The sequence below is a fragment of the Dermacentor albipictus genome, chromosome 3 (genome assembly GCF_038994185.2).
Source record: "Dermacentor albipictus isolate Rhodes 1998 colony chromosome 3, USDA_Dalb.pri_finalv2, whole genome shotgun sequence".
Taxonomy (NCBI): domain Eukaryota; kingdom Metazoa; phylum Arthropoda; class Arachnida; order Ixodida; family Ixodidae; genus Dermacentor; species Dermacentor albipictus.
Genome location: NC_091823.1, coordinates 102,346,797 through 102,360,238, shown reverse-complemented (window position 1 = coordinate 102,360,238; position 13,442 = coordinate 102,346,797). Strand labels below are relative to the sequence as shown.

The following is a 13,442-nucleotide window of genomic DNA, read 5'->3' as shown; positions in this document are numbered from 1 at the left end:
TTTTATTTATTTATTTATTTACGAATACTGCAGCCCAGAAGGGCTATTGCAGGAGGGGGTGAATACAAATGCGAGAAAGAAAATCACTATACAAAAGAAGCATACGTGAGTAACATGACTAAGGGGAGCATTCAATGGCATCCCCAAATTCTCTATGTGGTAAAGAACGGATGGAACCAGGCAGGTCATTCCAGAGTTCAATTGTCCGAGGAAAAAAACTATATTTAAAAGTGTTGGTGCGAGCAAAAAAGACGGAGAAGTTTAAGTCATTGCTGTTTCTCGTGATTAGGAGCTTTGCACGGGCCAGATATGTGTTAGGGGAAGCATAATGTGGAGAGTAAAATAGAGAGTGTAGAAGTTTCAGAGAATTAATGTGACGACGGTGGGAAAGAGGGGTTAAACCAAGCATATTCAGATGAGATGACGGTGAAACCATTCTATGATAACGGCGGTATATGAAACGAACCGCCTTTTTTCGAACAGATTCAATTTTGTGGATGTCGGAAATGTAATGTATGTAATGTATGTAATGAGTTTAGTTTCTTTGGAGGCAGCACGTAGAGTTCGGGCTAGATAACTAAGTTTTTTTAGTCCTTTGTTGCAAGTTCTTAGAATATGTTCTGACCAGGATAATCTTGGAGTGAGAAGGAGGGCTAAATACTTATATTCATATGCACACTGCAGAAAAGTAGATTTATAGGAGTAGTTGAAATATGAGCAATTAGCATGCTTGTGAAAGGACATGGCGACTGTTTTTTTGAAGTTAATGTTCATTTGCCACAGTTCGCACCATTCACAAAAACTTATAAAAGATTTATTCAGAGTGTTATGATCGTTAGGTGAAGAAATGACATTGTAGAGAACGCAGTCGTCAGCGTAAAGCCGAATTTTTACTGAAACAGAGCTTGGAATGTCGTTAATGTAAAGCAAAAAAAGCAATGGCCCTAAAATAGAACATTGGGGCACACCGGAAGATACTGATGCGTCACGAGTGTTGAATGAATTAAAAGAAACATACTGTGAACGATCATAAAGAAAACTACGGATCCAGTCAACGAGAGGAGGGTTATTAAGGATAGAGCTTAGTTTATGTAATAGTTTAGGATGTGGTACAGTATCAAATGCTTTGGAGAAATCAACGAAGAGTGCATCTAATTGATGACCTAAATCAAGAGCAGAAGCGATGTCATGTGTAAATTCAGTTAATTGAGTCACTGTGCTAAAACCACTACGAAATCCATGCTGAGCGCTGCATAAAATATTATTGCACTCGAGAAAAGTGATAATGTGTTTATAAATTATGTGTTCAAGGAGTTTGCATGCATGAGAAGTTAACGAAATGGGTCTATAATTTAGTAGAGATTGTTTCTGCCCAGATTTGAACAATGGAACAACGGAACAAATGCGCATGGAATGAAAACTTATTTTGATGGTAATTAATAATGACATCCGCTTTGAAATGGGGCGGTGACAAACAGTCACCTAACCTGCTTGATTTATTCAGGCATGTTACACATGATTCTTATCTATTATTTTGATATGCATTTGCTTAATCTTTTTTCCCCTTCAATATCTGCCTTGTAGCTCTAGCTATGACTGTAAAAAATCCGGTCGCCTCAATCTCTTTTCTGTTCTTTTTTTCGACAGTACTCTAAACGTCTCTCGCTGAGCGGCTTGGAGCAGCGCCTGTCGGACGATGACTGATCGGAAATAGGATCCGTCGGTGGTTCCTACGAACTGGGGTAGGTTAAAAAACTTTCATACTCCTATACAATTAGGAACAGTGTGTAATACCAGGTGTTGCATACACTGTACAGAATATTTAGAAATCACCTGAAGCATGGCATCCCAATTCTAATTCATCAGCAGGATTTCTCAAATAGTTGCACTTGCAGAATGCATTGAAGTGCGTGATGCCAACTAATCAACACATATTGACTAATTAGGCTTCGAAATAATTGCTGTACGGCACGCATTGCAGTTCACTAATAGTAGCCGGTAACGCTTGAAGGCACAGACACTTTTCACTAATTCTGAGAATGGCAGTGGTTTTCAGCTATGCGCCGTCAAACTTGTACTGAAACTGCAGCGTTGCTCCGTCAGTTACCGTTTAAACAGAACGCTGTTTTATGCATCGGAGCACAGATATATCAGGAACACCAGTATTTTGGTGTCATCACAAGGAAATCATTTCTAGCGGATACACTTTGCAAGCTCAGCGGCTAGAACTCGTAAATCGTAATGCGTGTCTTAAGATAACTATAGTTAAAAACTAATTTAGCGAAAGCTCTTTGAGTATTTTTTATGCCTTTTATTTCGCAGTTCAATCAGTATAATGATGCTATCTGCGAGAAGCGATCAAGAAAACAAAAACAAAAAGAATCCATGTTTCCCTAAAGGCACTCCGTATAAGTGGAGGAGCGGCCCATGGAGGAATCACCCAGGCCATTTAACAAAAGACATTGACCAGTTCAGCCATCGTACACAATCTCGCTTTGCGATAGGCGGTCGCTACCGTCCGTGATGGTCTGGTAGTTCAGCCGTCTTATGGGTCCTCTACTGATTCTGCTTAAGGAAATTATCGTACGTAGTGTGGAGTTATATTTCCTTGGTGAGATGTGGCCAGACGCCAAGGTGTAACTGTATATTTTGTAGACGTAGGTCACCGGGCATTTTTTATTAGAAAACTGGTAGGCCCAATGACTGCTCGCCCTTCACATTTGAAGTGGTCGCGGTGGTCCAGCGGCTACGGCGTTGCGCCACATAGCTCGCGGTCGCGGGTTCGATTCTGACCTCCTCAGCCGCATTCCGACGGAGACATGATGATGATGAAGCAACATTAGCTGGGCCCGAAATAAATCGGTGGTGCATGCAGGCACCAGACGGGGTGGTTCCCTAGTTACGGGAACCACCCGGCGGAGGCAGAATGCAAGAACACCCGTGCACTGTGCAGTGCGCGCCCGTTAAAAAAACACCAAATAATCAAAATTATTCTGGAGTCCCGTCCACAACAGTGCGCCCTCATAATCAGATTGCGGTTTCGGTGCGTAACGTCCGAGAATATTTTATTTTATGCGAAGCATATTACGAGAGCTCAACCCAGCTCCTCAGGCGCGGCGGTGTCGCCTTGAAACCACGTGACACCGTGACGTCACGACAGAGGAGAAGTGGCTTTGGCTCAACTCTTGCAAGACGGGCTGGGTGGGAATCGAACCAGGGTCTCCGGAGTGTGGGACGGAGACGCTACCACTGAGCCACGAGTACGATGCTTCAAAGCGGTACAAAAGCGCCTCTAGTGAATGCGGTGTTGCCTTAGAAACGAGCTGTTTCTAAGGCGTGCGTCTCTTGCTCAGGCGCACATTTCGTTGCCGCGCCGAACGCTGCTTTGCTCGACGCTCACCGCGTCCAATGCGGGGCGCGTAGTCGCTGCCCTGTAGCCCATTGTCTTACACCCCTTGGCGGGTCGACGGGAACGCTATCGCGTTCCACTCTTGAAGGCGAAGCAGTAATGCACGAGTTGTTTCTTCGTCTAGCCGAACCAAATATAGCCAAGAAACAGCAGTTCACCAGGCTAAACAGTGGTTCAACAACTAAAATAAAGGCTAGTATGCTTCGCATCCTTGGCTTAACCTTACCTAAGCCACAGCCATTTTTTTTGTTTGGCATTTAGCGTAAAGCCGCGCAGCAAAGTTTAGTTCACTGTAAGCGATTCCCGCTATTTTCTGTGTAAAATGGCAACTAATGTTCTTCTTGGAATCGTGTAGGACAGTAACATGGCCAGTTTAGTAATACTCCTTTTGCCAATGTTAAAAAGAGCCAACGATTTTGGGCGTTCTTTTGTTTTTTGTTGTGGTTTTCTTTTTTTCTTTCTAAGAGATGCTGCAGGGCAATGAGCGGCCGAAGCGGGAGCGCAAAATAGGTTGGTACAATGACTGCAATGACAAACTGGACGGTTTTAAAATGCGCCTAAACGCAAGCAATTTTTCAATAAAGCTTAGGTGCACCAAATAAAAGCAAGCGGGGTGTAGCCAATCGTAGAGTGTGCAGCGATGAGTATAATCTATAATACTGTTTTACAAGCACGTTATCATTGTTATCATTGTTAGCACGCTAACACTTTTAGCTCTCAAGATCATTCCAGGTCTCACATTTTTAGCTCTCATGTATCGGTTTTCTGTTGTCGTTTGTTCAACGACGTGCCGCTTATTCAATGCTCCCCTTGGGGCCTGTAAGATACTTTGTGTTGTGTTTTTGTGATCTCTATGACAAAGAACGCGACGTACTTCAGAGGGTGTTAAACGTGATGAGATAACAGACCATTTTCAGAGACTAACCCCCGTATTCAGAAATGCAACTCAAGTCGAAGCTCATGCTTGACTTGATTTAGATGACGCCTGACGTTAACTTGCCCAAAGACGCTTACTGCGTTTCTTTCGGCGCGTTCACGATAGGCGTCACTTAGATCAAATCAAGCATTGGCTTCAACTTAAGTTGCATTTCTGAATACGGGGGTAAGATTCTGGAACCACGGCCCCATCAGTAGCAGGCTTACAAAGCGACGCGGGCCCTGCTACGTTTCATGAAATCGATCGCCTCAGGGACCGATTATAGGCGTGAAGTTATGGACATCCGCATGTGCTCACACCTATAGTGCCTTCTTCCCTGCTTCTACTTTCTTTTGTTGCCTTAAACCCCTTCCCATGTGTAGGGTAGCAAACCGGCCATGCGTCTGGTTGAACTACCTACCTTTCCTTCCCTCCTCCTCCTCCTTGAAATAAACAAACAAAAAATAAATAAACAAGTAAATAAATAAATAAATAAAGGTGTGAGTACCATTTTTCTCTTATTTATACAAGTAAAAAAACCTGAAAGATGACAATTTCTGTAAATTGCAAGAAGCACGAAATGTCCAGAAAAAAGAAGCGGAGGGAGAGAAACGTGTAGTAGAAAGGTGGCTGGCTTGTTTGTTATTCACTGGTGATTCATTGATGTTGGTTTGCACTCTACAAGAAACCATTGTACATTTGTAACTTGATTTAACGAAGTGATGAACACGCTCGAATTTTTCGTTAAATCGGGATGTTCGTAAAATTGAGAAAGGTATCTTCTGTCTTTCAAAATCTAAAATTGTGATGTAGCGACACCCAAAAGCTGCCCCGGCTTTGTATTTGACCTCTAACACCCACCTGCGCGTGTGGGAAATTCGCGCTGGGGCTTACCTATGGCATAAGCCATGAAGTAACGAAAGCAACCACCGCGGCCGTAGCACCTTTTGGTACGTAAGAGCGCTACCGACAGCCGAGTCCGTTGTTCCGTGCTTGGTCGTGGCGTGCAGCCTCGTCAAATTAAAGTAGGGCCATGACCATGCCGCCTAGATGTTCTAAGCCGATAGCGTTAGAGCGCACGCTCTAAAAAAAAAAAAACCCCGCTATGTCTAAATTAGAAATAAATCACAGTTTTTTTTAGCTCATTTATTTTGGGAAGACAACCGTTAAATCAGGTTTGGTGCAGGCTAGTTTAGTTAATTGGGGTTGATGCCAAAAGTGAACCCTATGGGTACCTGCCAGGGGATGGAAATTTCTTCCTTAGATTGGGAACTTCGTAAAATCGGGTTTCGTAAGATCTAGTTTTAACTGTAGATGGTTATCAAAGTCCGCGGTAGCTTTATTATGGAACCCTGCTGTTTATATATGATTCGATCCCGTCATTTCCGGCAAATCTAAGGTGCGGAATCTATCAGAAAAGGGTCTTTCAGTATAGAGTCGCCAAAACTAAAGGAATGTTGATGCATCAGCACCACCTTGCGCCAAGTGATAAGCGGAGAATAATGATGTCGCAGTCAAATCAGACATCCCACTACTACGCATGCGTGATACCTGGTTGCTCCCACCACGCTCGCGCAAGTGAGGCGTGGGATCCACGTGGTCTCAGTGACGTCAGGACGCGTGTGGGAGCTGTCGCGTACTTCAACCGATTTTCTATCTCACCGCCTGTTTTTGTGCTTCATTCTCTAATCTTCTACACAACCTTCTTACTTCCCTTACTCGTTGGAAGTTATAGATCAAGAATACCGTTCGTCCAATTATCCGAAGAACTCTAATCAGAGAAAGCTCGAAGAAATCAGAGCCCACATTAGAGATAGAGATTTGCGAAAATTTCTGCGCACTCCTCCCACCACAGCTTTGGCGAGATAGTCCAGCAACCGCCGCCGGTGGGGCCAGGTGACCAGGCCAGCTTGTCGCAGCCACCTTTACCCCGCATTTTATTCTGAACTGAAGGAGCATGACTGCTGTCACCTTCGCGGGTTTAGGCGAGCTCATTACCACGGTGTTGCAGCGCATGAGCGACATAAAAATCGGTAGTTGCACTACGTGCGCGCTGTACACATTTCTTGGAACAGCATACTCGGCTACTCGTAAAACAAAACTGCGGCACGTAATCGTTAGAAGTTGCCTAAAACACGCGCTAACAGCCAGCATGGCCCCGCAGCGGCTGAGCTCCCAGGGGTTGTGGGTAACTTCACGCCGTTATCGGTTTCGCGGTACGAACTGTCCACTTAGACACGCGGTTTGCATAGCGGCACGCGGCAATAGTCGGCACGTTGAACTTCAGTGAAAGAACGCTCGAGAAAAAACGTCATACGTGCAAGCACACGGTGGCGCAGGCTACCGGCTGACCAAGAATAATGCACGTGCGTATCCCTCAGAATGGCAGCCTTTAACTGTAGCGTCTCCTGACAGCAGCACTGGGTTGTTGGTTTTATGCAAATCACTTATTGCAAAGTGCATCCTGAAATCAATAGAAAAAAAAAGCAATTCCTTAATGTCCTAAGTCCTCTGCCTTCTCATATAGATTTCTCAGTTAATTTCCGCATCTTGCATGTATTTGCCCGAAAAGGTGTAGCAGCTATATTTGTCGCGGGCTACTCTCTAAAAATCTGATTCAACTGAAGAATCACAGAGGAAAGTGTACATTTCGAAACAGGCATAGTATTTCCATATATTGTGTATAGATGACACGTTTTCTGAGAAAAAAGAAATTCATGAAAGAAATTGAAGCCTGCAAGAATGCGAGCGCTGCCCGGAGATGCGCGAGCCCCGCAAATTCCGAAATTTGAACTAGCTTGAACGAGCAGATCCAAATTCCATGCCTTGACTGATCTTGACACCTTCCCTTTAATCTTCCTTTCACGTTTCTGAGGAGCGGTGCCAGTTCACTTGACGGTGCATTGGCAAGCCTTAAACAAAAACTAAACAGCTAGCAGTGCTTAAAATGCGCATGAAACTACAACTCCTAAAATAAAATTGCGCAAAAGTGTGGGTGTCTGGGCTTTGAAGGTTTCTCACGTAAATAAAAAAATAATAACAATTACAAACATGTTCTTACCGAGACCACTGGTGTCCGCGACCGGAGGATCCTCCAAGTGACCTGGAGAAAATAGTATGCCCAATCCCCTTATAACAAGCGGCACCGCCTTTCCCAAATATACATACTGACATTGAAGAGGGTAAAATGATGTTGTTATCCGGAACGCTGAGGCATCTGCGGAAGCCCCCCGCCTGTGCAAAAAAGGCGAAGACGTCAAAATGTAGCTGAGGAACCGGCCGCGTCACTTCAAACTGCGTGCCTTCAGGGTGCCTTAGTGGAGACGTACTAGCTATGTCATATAGACAGGGTTTGAGCCCATCGTTGCGTAGCATGAAGGAGTTTCGAGGAAACGCTCGTACGCGTCTCGCAATTTGTGTTCCCACGTGCGGAACGACTTTTTCGTTTGTTCGCGGTTCATTACCAATTTGCCTAGGCGTGCGAAATGAGGATGCAATGAGGGCTAGTTGGTTGTACATTGTTAAACATTGTTATACATTGGATACAGATTAGAAAACACACATCACCGAGCACGGGCGTGTTGCTTGCGGTTACTTCCATTACCATATCTAAGCTTCGAAAATGTTTTCGCCAGGTATAGACGCTGGCCCCCCAAAAATACTAAAAAAATGAAAGAAAGAACAGAGAAAATAAAAATAAACACCATTCCAAGGAAAAAAAATAAAGAAAGAGAAAGAAAACACGTTGTGACGAGGAATAGAACCATGAACCGTAGAGTGTCAAGGTGAGACGTTACTTCAACGCCACCCGTACGATTCTTTCTTTATTGCTAAGACTTGCCGACCCAATTTTCTGGTTGTAATATACGATTGCCCTGTAACTGCTAATATTTTCGGCGCATTACTTTTGATGATTTAGGCGTCATGAAGGGCCATTCTTGTGCGCTTTACGTGCATTCCACTTTATTTTCTTGTCCTGCGACGTATTTAACGCCTAGAGACGCTTCTAAACGCCTATTTCGTTGGAATAGCTAGCCATGCGCCGCTATCGCACTGACTGAAATGCGCTACTCATACCTTGAGTTTGTGCAAGCTCCTAGGAGGAGGAGGAGACAAAGGAGAGGAAAGACAGGGAGGTTAGCCAGTGTAAGTACCGGCTGGCTACTCTGTGCTGGGGAAAGGGGTAACGGGAATAAAAGGAGAAAGAAGAAGAAGAGAAAAAAATGGAAAAAAGAAAATTCACACAGTAACGCGAAACTACGCGCTACAACGTTCAAAGGCGGTCGCACAATTCGCATGTCCTTAAAGACTTCAGCAAATCCCTTAAGGCCTTGAGTGCCGAAGCCCGTCTGGACCTAGGTCCAGACTGGCTCCTAGGTCACACATGTGATGGCGGAAAGGTGTGCGTGCATCATAAGCAGCTCTGTACCTACTTTTAATTAACAACTGTACCCCGAATGATGTGCGAAGCTTCGCGGAATGCGGTTGCGGAACAGCGGTATGTTTATGAATCAGCTATTCCGCCTTATCTTTAAGGAGAGAAACTGCATTGTTCGTGCGAACATCCGACGTAGCTTTAGACACTTCGCTGATACATACATACATACATACATACATACATACATACATACATACATACATACATACATACATACATACATACATACATACATACATACATACATACATACATACATACATACATACATACATACATACATACATACATACATACATACATACATACATACATACATACATACATACATACATACATACATACATGATGAGGGGATGCGTGACTCACGTGTCCCCTGATATGTTGTTTTCTTGCATGGCTCACGTGTCCTGTGATCTGGCTTCGCCGCGTGGCTTTACTGCGGCGATTGGTATGCCTGCAGAGTAGTACGAGAGATGGAGCGACTGTTTCTCTGCTAACGCCAGCTAACGGCGGGGATACTTGGGCGCAAAAAGGAGGACGCTTTTGCTATTTTGCTTTGGCCCAGGCTCGGCAAGCGGCGTGGACGTTTTGCGCGTGCGCCGTTCCATGCTTCTGCGATACCACCTCGCGAGGCCTACCCCGGAATGGACGAACACGATCATTCGAACGTGCCACTGTTCGCGTGACCGTACGCGCGAACGACCAGGCGTTGGTTATCCGGTCGCGGTGAGTCTGACTTCCTCGATTTGTCGCGCGCCCATCGGCATGTTTTGTGGATAGCAACTCGGCTAGCAGGCATTAGTATATGAAAGGTGCAATATATGCCCTTGTGATTGTTAGCACTACTGTGTTGTCCTTTCTCTGTCCCAAGAGGACGGCTGAGAACCCCACAATACATACATACATACATACATACATACATACATACATACATACATACATACATACATACATACATACATACATACATACATACATACATACATACATACATACATACATACATACATACATACATACATACATACATACATACATACATACATACATACATACATACATACATAGCAAGATAGATACGGGTAATTAGCCCCCGAAAGTCCGTGACGTGTCTAATGAATGCTCACGCATCAAATGGTTCAGCTCATTCTGAAGTTGCGTAACTGCGTCTGAAAGAAAAAGTACGTACTTGCACCCGTCAATATTAGGTGCAAGTGCGATTCTGCGAAACATCATGGCTCAGAGTAGGCTTTGTTGGATCCCGGAGTGAGGAACAAGAAGAAAAAGAAAGCAAATCCGAGATAAAGAGAATTGTGATATAATAAGCGAAGCCGGTCTGCACTGACTTCCACAGGCAATCCTTCCTTCGTTATACGTTCATTTGGATCCATACCGACTTCCTTAGTTTTCTCCTGTGGTCCATCCCAACGGAAAAGGATGATAATGATGTTATTTGCTTCTAGCGTTCAAGTAAAAGAAAGAAATGACAGCCATGACGTGAAGCAAGAAATCGTTCACGCCCGCGACGCTCATTTCCTGTTCCGGAGGAACTTCACTAACTGCTGACTCCCTTTGTTTCACCAGTTGTTCACCACCGAGAATGATTTCCACTGCCTATACTCACTATGTTTTTATTTCTACATTTGTTTTGTCCTTTCGCAACATTTCGGAATCGGGCAGAGAACCGCTGTGGAAGGAAGCCCCTTTTCCTGCGAAGTTTGGTTCCTTGTTTATTACTTTTTTTTGTTTCCGCGAGTCCTAACTTATATCCGATGGAGACGCTGTGTGGCAATGCGGCTGCTTAAGTGAAGGGAACTATCAAACTAGTCAGCTCTCTTTGGTAACCAGAGTAATTACAGCAGAGCAAGCATCTCATCGTTTTATGGAAGTGAATCACTGTCCAAAGATAGATGCGTGGTGACCGGGTATCACAGCAGCACAAGACCATCTGTCGTTGCGCTGAATAGAGCTCAAATTAATAAAAAATGATTATGGGGTTTTACGAGCCAAAACCACGATCTAATTATGGGGAGTGCCGTAGTGGGGACTCCGGAAATTCAGACCACGTGGGGTTCTTTAACGTGCACCTAAATTAAGTACACCGGTGTTTTCACATTTCGTCCCCATATAAATGAAATAATATCTCCATATGCCCATCAGGCAACTGGCATGAACCTTCTACACTGTTATAAAAGCGATAATTATCAGGGTGTGGGAAGGCCTCTCACAATGCTTATCTAACTGCGTAAAGCAGTTGTTGGGGGTAAAGATTAGGTGTCATCTGGAGTGAACAATCTAAATCGTCCTCATTGACCGGCTAAGGAGGACACAAGTTATTTAGCAGAGAAAATGTCGATGGCCTGGCGATAAGATTAAGAAAGACTGAAGGTCGTGATGAGATCAACAAAAATTGCTCGCTAAACATAAACATGCTTAGGCGCCATCGGCCAAGTCAAGCATGGTCGTCAGCAGCGAATTTTTCACTGCAGCTGTCACTCTCTTCGTCCCGCTCATAAACACTACTCTTCACTGCCTTACGTCTCAGTCCAGAAGCGTCACCATCGTGACATGGTAGTTGTCGTATCATCGCCCTCCCGCCGCTTCCACCATCCTCTTGCTGGCGTCGACATGGCGCAGTCGACACCATTACGCAGCCATTGTTGTCGTCGTGTTATCGTCGTCTTCACATCAGTCTGTGTGGCGCTGCCGCAGTCGTCATTTTCATGCCGCTAACTGTTCTGTGCAGTCAATGACGCAAATATTCTAGAATATACCAAAGGCGATATTTTTTATATGCGAACTAAACAACTAATTAATTGAATTTTTTTCATGCACGTCGGAAAATTTGGCATATCCAGGTCCTATTTATCTTATAAATTAGAATATGACAGTTTCATGACATTTTATTTCTTAGTTTAAATCACATGTGTTTCGGAAGGTGTAAGTACACGAAATCTAACGTAACAATGCATGAACACTTAAGAAATTTCTACGAGTAGCCTGCTTAAAGGCATTAGCTTCTTGCAAGCAGTGCTATGGGGGCTGTTCCATTCGTTCCTTGTTTGAGAGGTGAACGATTTGCTGCGTAAATTTTTTTATATAATCCTGAACACACACCTTTATTCAGGACTCGTTATACGAAAAAAATGTGTGTTGGTGCTTCCTATGAAAATGAGTTAAACATAACGAATGCACAATAAATAACGTCATAATTTATTGTATGACAACCTCCCGGCGCGTTTTCTAGTGAAATAAGACTAACGACTGAGTTAGCAAGCACTAAGGCTAAAGCTGGCCAATTTGAGTGCCTGTAGCTCAGGAGAACAGTTAACTCCATTCCCCTTAATGGGACGATCAGCCATCCCTCTTTAAATAAATCTGCACCATGCCATACACAACACACTCGTTAAAAGCATCGTCGAATGCTGCAGGAGATAAAGCTTATCATGGGTTTAGTCACTGCTTTACCGGATTGTTCGCTCTCTATCTTCCCCTTTTGTTCATACGGCCAACGTGATGGTGAGAAGCATCGATGCAAAACAGCGGCGCAGCTTTCACTGATGGCAATTTGTGACAGCGAGACGCAGCTCGCTTTATCGATCTAGCGAGGTCTTTCCTAGCGTCTTGGGTCCTCTCTAGTGTACACACGAGCCTCTCCAGCTTAAAGCATCCGACGTGTCGCCTCAAGATATAGTAGCGCTCGCGCGCAAGGAAATCTCATATGACAATGAAAGGGAGCGGCTCTTTTGACTCCTCGTTTCGCCCTGATTCGCGCGAGCACCGGCTGCTCGCAATTTGTGCGCGTCTTCGTGAGGGCTGTCATCCCTAGTTTGCCGAACGCGGATGCTGCGACAAAAGGCGCGGTAAGGCGAGCGCGGCGACAACAAAGGGTCGGCTCTCACTATGCCACGTCGAATCATGGGGGAGGGGGGGGGGAGGACGCTAGCCACAGTATACGAAGACGCTAGCGCGGAGCCGCCAGAGTTTGCTATGGCACGTGGTCGGCATTCCCGTTCCATCCACAGAATTGTTTCACGAAGAGGAAGGCCATTCATTAGTCACCGGGGGCCGCCTTCCGGCTCGCGTATGAAACTACCAAGTTGTGACACGAACGCGTGTCAGTCGAAGCCTTTTGTCGAGAAATCTGAGTGTACGGAGTATTTCATTAAAGTTGAGGTACAGAGTTAACGGCTGAGATAGAGAGATTAAAATTGTGCGCAAACCACCGGTGATGATTGTCAATGTAGCAGAATATCGGAATGGTTTCAGAAAGCTATTTGCCTTATTAAATTAACTACGCGTTTGACAAGTAGATTTGTCGCAGTCAGGTGGTTGAGGCAGCATCCATTGTCCCATACTGCTTGACTGCCTAGAAGCGAGGATGATTGTAACCAGCATATCCGTAGAGGTATTACAGGCGGTTATGATTATTAGCCGATTCGTCGCATCTATTTTGTCCCAAGAGACACCGAGCGCCGGCGTGCAGGCGAATACCACTTGTAGGCCTTCAAACGTTTCAATTGCGAATGCGCGCTGCAACTCTCTCGTTGCGACAGCGCGTACCATTGGCATTGGCGGTGAAAATTAGCAGTGTGTTCAAGGGGGCTGGTTGGTTCATCTTTGGAATAATAAAAAAAGAAACAGAAACAGCGCGACACAGGACGAGCGAGTAAAGA

At 44.7% G+C, this 13,442-nt stretch overlaps 1 long non-coding RNA gene across 1 annotated transcript in view; it reads right to left on the bottom strand.

The window, feature by feature from the left end:
* Window positions 1-13,442, bottom strand: part of LOC135913394 (uncharacterized) — a 128,813-nt gene that overhangs the window by 34,889 nt on the left and 80,482 nt on the right. The window contains exons 2-3 of the long non-coding RNA XR_010567991.1: window positions 7,387-7,428; window positions 6,643-6,789 (exon numbers count right to left, since the gene is read on the bottom strand). This is a non-coding gene — a long non-coding RNA (uncharacterized lncRNA). The remainder of the gene's footprint in view (window positions 1-6,642; window positions 6,790-7,386; window positions 7,429-13,442) is intronic.